Here is a 6,187-nt window from a genome sequence, read left to right as displayed (position 1 = left end):
GGGGTGCATTAGTCTATAGATATCTATGAGGTCAAGTTGGTTTATTGTGTGATTTAATTCTTCAGTATCTCTGTTGAGTTTTTTCTGGTAGTTCTATCTTTTCTTGAGAGGGGTGTATTGAAGTCTCCCAGCAGTATAGTAGTGTTGTCTATTTCCTTTTTCAGTTTTGCTAATGTTTGTTTTATGTATTTTAAAAACCTGTTGATCTTTACATGAGTACCAACAAAAATAAATTATCCATATATTTACTTAACCAAAAATATGCAGAGTTCACACAACATGGACAGAATTTTACCAAGTGACCTGAATCCAAAATCAAATTCACTGCTGTCAAGTAAATTCTGACTCATAGCAATCCTCCACTGGTTTGTGAGACTGTAAAGAATTTTGGGAGGAGACTGCCCACCTTTTTCTAGAAAAGCATCTTATGGATTCAAGTCATTGACCTTTTGCTGAGCAGTCCAACACCTTACAGACTACCCCAGAAACACAGACAATTACCAAAACAAGCCAGACTAAATTAAACAAATTATGACAATAAAAGCAAAAAAACCCCAAACTCCACAATGCAAGACAAGATAAAACAAACAAAAAAAACCTCAACCCCTTTCAACTCAAACCAAGCACATAATGCACTCACATAAGATTTAATAATGCTACAATATTGACTGTTACTTAGTTATAAATGCATCAGAATTTTAGCAGGGTTTTTAAATAGCACAAGATAGGGTAAAACAAAATTTTAACTAGAAAAATAAATTTCCATAATTAAGATACTTCTGAACTATGGAAGAGAGTAGATTTGCTGTAATGACTTTTGAAATATATTATCAAAACATAGTAGCTAAGACCTTTAGAAATAATGAGGAAAAAATTAGAAACTACTTGGCAAAAATGTCTGGAAAACACTAGCTAAATATTTGGGGAGAAGAGTACTGACCATCCCATGAATGCCCAGGAAAACAGATATGTCTTGGAGAGGGTGCAGCCAGAGTGCTCCTTGGAGGCGAGAATGATGAGACTTTGCCTCACATACTTTGGGCATGTTGCTAGGAGGAGTTATTCCTTGGAGAAAGATATGATGCTGGGAAAGGTGGAGGGTTGGTGAAGGAGAGGAAGACCCTCAACCAAGTGGATTGACAAGCTGACTGCAGCAATGGGCTCTTGTGTGTCAGGAAGTGTGCAGATGGCACTGGATAGAACAGAGTTCAGACCTTTTGTTCAAAGGGTTGCTATGAATCATACTTGATGGCATCTAACAACAACAACAACAACAAAACGCAAAGACATCAGTTTAAGACTAAAGTGTGTCTAATCTAAACCACAGTATTTTCTCTTCCCCCTCAGTATATTTGTTTATTAAAACAAAGTTAACAGAAATAGAATTTTGATGTAAATTTTAAAATACCACCCACTTTGTGAATTAAACTATGATTTTTGCTTTGATAAAGTAGATTTTCTTTTATCATTTTAATCAGTAGGGAAGAGATCAAGAAAGCTACTCGTTTCATTCTCTTTATCTTGGGAGCATCTGCAGGCATGGCCTTCCATGGCTGGCTGCTAGCCTGCTCCTCTTGACTTTCTCTCATTCTACCTTCAAAAGCTACTTTTGCCTTTCTGTTTTGTTTTGCTTTTCAGGTTGTCCTGGCTTCTCCTTGTAACTATTTGTAGTATGGGTGATTGAACAAGCTGATATGATTTATTCTAATTCTCCAGTTTATTAAATCATGCACTTGAAGTTCAGTGTTAAACAGAAACAAACCGGGGGCTCTTTCAATAAACAGTTGGTTATGCAAGGTCAATGTGATAGAAACCAAAGATACAGGGACTTCTGTTTCAGGTTGGCTTTGATATGTTGTTTTGGTAGATGTTGTCAAGTCTGTTTCTACTCATTGCAACTCTATGGACAAGAGAATTAAATACTGCCCACCCTGTACTTTTCTCACAATTGTTTGTTTGAACCCATGTGGTAGCCACTGAGTCAATTGATTAACCATGTTGTGTGGTGGGTTTTTTTGTTTGTTTGTTTGTTTAATCTGGATTTTTTTTTATTTAAAATATAATTTTTATTTTATATTGGTTTACTTATGAAGTTTGTATACATTGTTTTCCACACCAGATCTTTCCTATTTCCTCTACCTACCTCACCCTTCACAATCAAATTGTGTGACCCTATGATTAACTGCTCCAACCCCCCCACCCCCGACCCCCCGTCAACGCCATCCTCAGCCTTATGCACTCCCTTCGCCCCCTTGGATTCTCATACATGTTCTACAATAACGGTCTTATACAGTATTTGTCCTTATGAAACTGACGTAGTTAACTCTGCATAATGCTCTTCAGTGCCTCCCAGGTTAGGTAGTAATTTACAAAAATCATTGCTCCTGCATGCTGTGTAGTATTCCATCATGTGAATGTACCATACTTTCATAATACATTCTATTATGGTTGAAACATTTCGACTATTTCAATGTTCTTGCAATGATGAATAACACTGCTGTGAACATTGGTGTAAAAAATTCCATTTGTGCCTTAGTTCTCATTTTCTCAGGGTGTATTCCAAGCAGTGGAATAGCTGGGTCATATGGAATTCCTATGACCAGCTTTTTGAGGAAATGCCAAACTGCTTTCCAGAGTGGTTGTACCATTTTACAATCCCACCAAAAATATATAGAAGTCCTATCTCACCACATCCTCTCCACTATTTATTACTTGTTGTCTTGTTAAACTTTTTCACTATTACTCGTGTGAGATGGTATCTCATAGTGGTTTTGATTTGCATCTCTTTTATTGCCAAGGATTTTGAGTATTTCTTCATGTGTCTGTTGGCCATCTGAGTATCTTCCTCTGTGAAAAATCTTTCCATGTCTTTTGACCATTTTGTAATTGTGTGATCAGCCTTTTCCTTGTGGAATCCCTGTAAGATTCTGTAAACTTGATATGAGACCCTTTTCTAAACTATTATTGCCAAATGTATTTTTCCTAGTCAGTAGGTTTTCTTTTCATTCTGTTGGGAAAAGTTTCTGATGCACACAGGGATTTAATCTTTGTTGTTATGTATCATTGAGTGACCTGCAACTCATAACAACCCTATGTACAGCAACTCTGAAGTCTGCCCTGTCCTGAGGCAATCTCACTAATTCTGACACACTAACTCCCAACCCCCAGTTACATATCAGTCCATTTCATCTGGGGTCTTTCCCTCTTTTGCTGTCCCTTTACCCTTTCAAACATGATGTCCTTCTCCAAGAACCAGTCTCTCCTGGCCACCTGCCCAAAGTATGTGAGACAGAGCTTCAAAATTCTAGCCCCCACAGAGAAACTTGATTTGACCCTCTCCAAGATAAACCTATTAATTTTTTTTGTTGTCCAAGGCATATTCAAATATTCAAGACTCTTCTCCTGCAGTACAACTTGAACGCATCAATTCTTCTTCTGTCATCCTTAGTCATTGTCCAGCTCTCTGATGCATAGCAAGTAATTGCCAAGACCATGGACTGGATTAGGTGCACCTTAGTCTGTAGACTGACATAGTTGCTTTTCAGTACTGTGGACAGGTCCCTGACAGCAAATTTTCCCAATTAGTCTTTTGATTTTCTGACTGCTGGTGCTAAGCATGTTGATTGTGGGACTGAGCAAGCTGTAATTGTTAACAACCTCAATCTCTTTTTCATCTATCATGGTGCTGCCAATTGGCCTAGTGGTGAGAATCTTCGCTTTCTTGATGTGTACTTCAATCCATATTGAAAACTACATTCTTTGATCTTCTGTAGCAATTGCTTCAGGTCCTCCTCTGAGCAAGCAAGGTTGTATCATCTGTATAATTCAGGTTGTTGAAGAGTCTTCCTTCAATCCTGATTCCACATTCCTCCTCATAAAGACCTGCTTCCCAAATGATCTGTTCTTCATACAGATTGAAAAGATATGGAGACAGGATGCATCCCTGATACATTCCTTTCTTGACTTTGAACCATGCAGTGCTTCCCTGCTCTGTTCTGAGGACGGCTTCCTATTCCTGTATAAGCATAAGCACAAGCAAGTGCTCTGGGATTCCCATTTTCCTCAAGGTTAGCCACATTATATTGTGATCCACACAGTCAAATGTCTTTAGAAGATCTTATTCATCAGTGTTGTCCTCTCCAGATTGTGCATTTCTAGCTATATTTGTCAGTCTCTTTACATCACAGACTAGGCCATCTAAGCTTGATCCCAGTTTGTCTCTGAAGAACTTTATTGTTTTTGGCTTTATGATCCACCCTGAGTTAATTTTTGTGTATGGTGTGCAATGTGGACCCTGTTTCACCTTTTGGCTGGTAGCAGTCTAGTTTGCCGGCACCATTTGTTGAAGAGTTTGTAATTTCCTCATTTGATACATTTTATTTCCTTGTAGAATATCAGCTGACCATAGATAGGTGAGTTCACTTGTAGGTTCTCAATTCTGTTCCATTGGCCTGTCATTTTACTAGTACCATGCTGGTTTTGTTACTAACGCTGTGTAGCAGATTTTGAGGTTAGGGAGTACTTTACCTCCCATTTCATTTTTGTTTTCTATAAGACCTTTGCTTATTTGGGGGTCTCTCCTTTCCTCAAATAAATTTGACTGTTTCTCCTTCAATCTCCTTGAAAAATGAATTTAGTATTTGGATTTGAATTGCTTTGAACATGTAGATCATGTAGATTGCTTTTGGTAGGATTGTCATTTTCACAGTATTAAGTTTTCCTATCCAAGAACAGGACATACTTCTCTATTTTTTATGTCATTTATTGTGTTTCACAGAAATGTTTTGTAGTTTTCTTTGTATAGGGCTTTTGTGTCTCTAGTTAGGTTAATTCCCAAGTATCTCAATCTGTGGTTGGCTGTTGTAAATGGTATTGCTTTCTTGATTTCCTTCTCTGAGTTCTCTTTAATATTATAGAGGAATTCCACTAATTTTTGGATATTAATCTTATGTCCTTTCTACTAAATTTATCTACTAGTTCTAACAGGGTTTTTTGTTTGTTTGTTTGTTTTTTGTTGTTTTTTTTTTAGCCCTTGAGGTTTTATGTGTACATTATCATATCCTTTGCATGTAACAATAGTTTAATCATCTCTTTGCTGATCTGGATGTCTTTTATTTCCTTCTCTTGTCATGTTGCTCTAGTAAGGACTTCCAACACAATATAATAGAAGTGGTGACAGTTGGCATCCAAGTATATCATTGCTGATGTCAGATATATCCTGGCTGAAAGCAGAGAATACAGAAGACTGTCTATTTGTGTTTATACCTAGACCAAGAAGCTGTGGTTCATACAGATTAAATAAATACTGGATGGTTTAAAATCAAGTTAAGTATATGTCAGGGCTGTATCTTTTCTCTCTTCAATGTAGAAAAGATAAAACGAAGGGAATAAATGATAAAGTAAGAGAATGGAACAAATGATTTTTAAAAAGGAAATTGAAGAAGACAAATCAGGAGATTATAAAAGACCATGGTATGGATTAGGCACACCTTAATCTTTAAAGTGCTATCTCTGTTTTTTAACACTTGGGTCTTTGTTCAAATTATGGTTTTAGTGAAAGTTTACAGAAAGGTTGGGTTTTCATTCATTCATTGAAACACATTTTTCTCCCTTCTCTCCTTCACTCATTCACTTTGTAATGTTCTAGATTGTAACTTATCATCCATATAACGTCTAATCATACATTCCTTTCATATAATCCTTCCCTTAACCTGCCCCTTTACCATGTTCATTATATATCCATTTATTCTCCTTCCACCCTCTGTATCCATCATATTTTTATAACGGTGATCTTATGCACTTTCTCTTTTTGCGACAAAGATATTTCCTGAGCTGATGGTGTGTCATGCTTTACTAGCAAATGGCAGAAAAGAAAGAAAATATAAAATGGCTATTGGAAGAGATTCTGAAACATGCTCTTCAATGTTGTTATTAGGTGTCATCGAGTAGAGCACAACACAAAGTGACCCCAAGAACAACAGATCTGAACCCTGTCCAATTTTGTGCCATCCTCATCTTCTCTGACACACTTGATTCTTTGCTGCAGTCACTTCATCAATCTGTTTTGTCGAGGGTCTTCCACTCTTTCACTCGTCACTCTCCCTTTTCCAAACATGACATCCCTATCTAAGAATAGCCACTCCTAGCAACATGCTCAAAGTATGTGAGATGAAGTTTCACCATCATT

The sequence above is a fragment of the Elephantulus edwardii genome, unplaced genomic scaffold, assembly GCF_000299155.1.
Source record: "Elephantulus edwardii isolate Elephantulus edwardi_28Jun2011 unplaced genomic scaffold, EleEdw1.0 scaffold00101, whole genome shotgun sequence".
In the NCBI taxonomy this organism is placed as follows: Eukaryota; Metazoa; Chordata; class Mammalia; order Macroscelidea; family Macroscelididae; genus Elephantulus; species Elephantulus edwardii.
Note: the sequence above shows the minus strand (reverse complement) of the source record.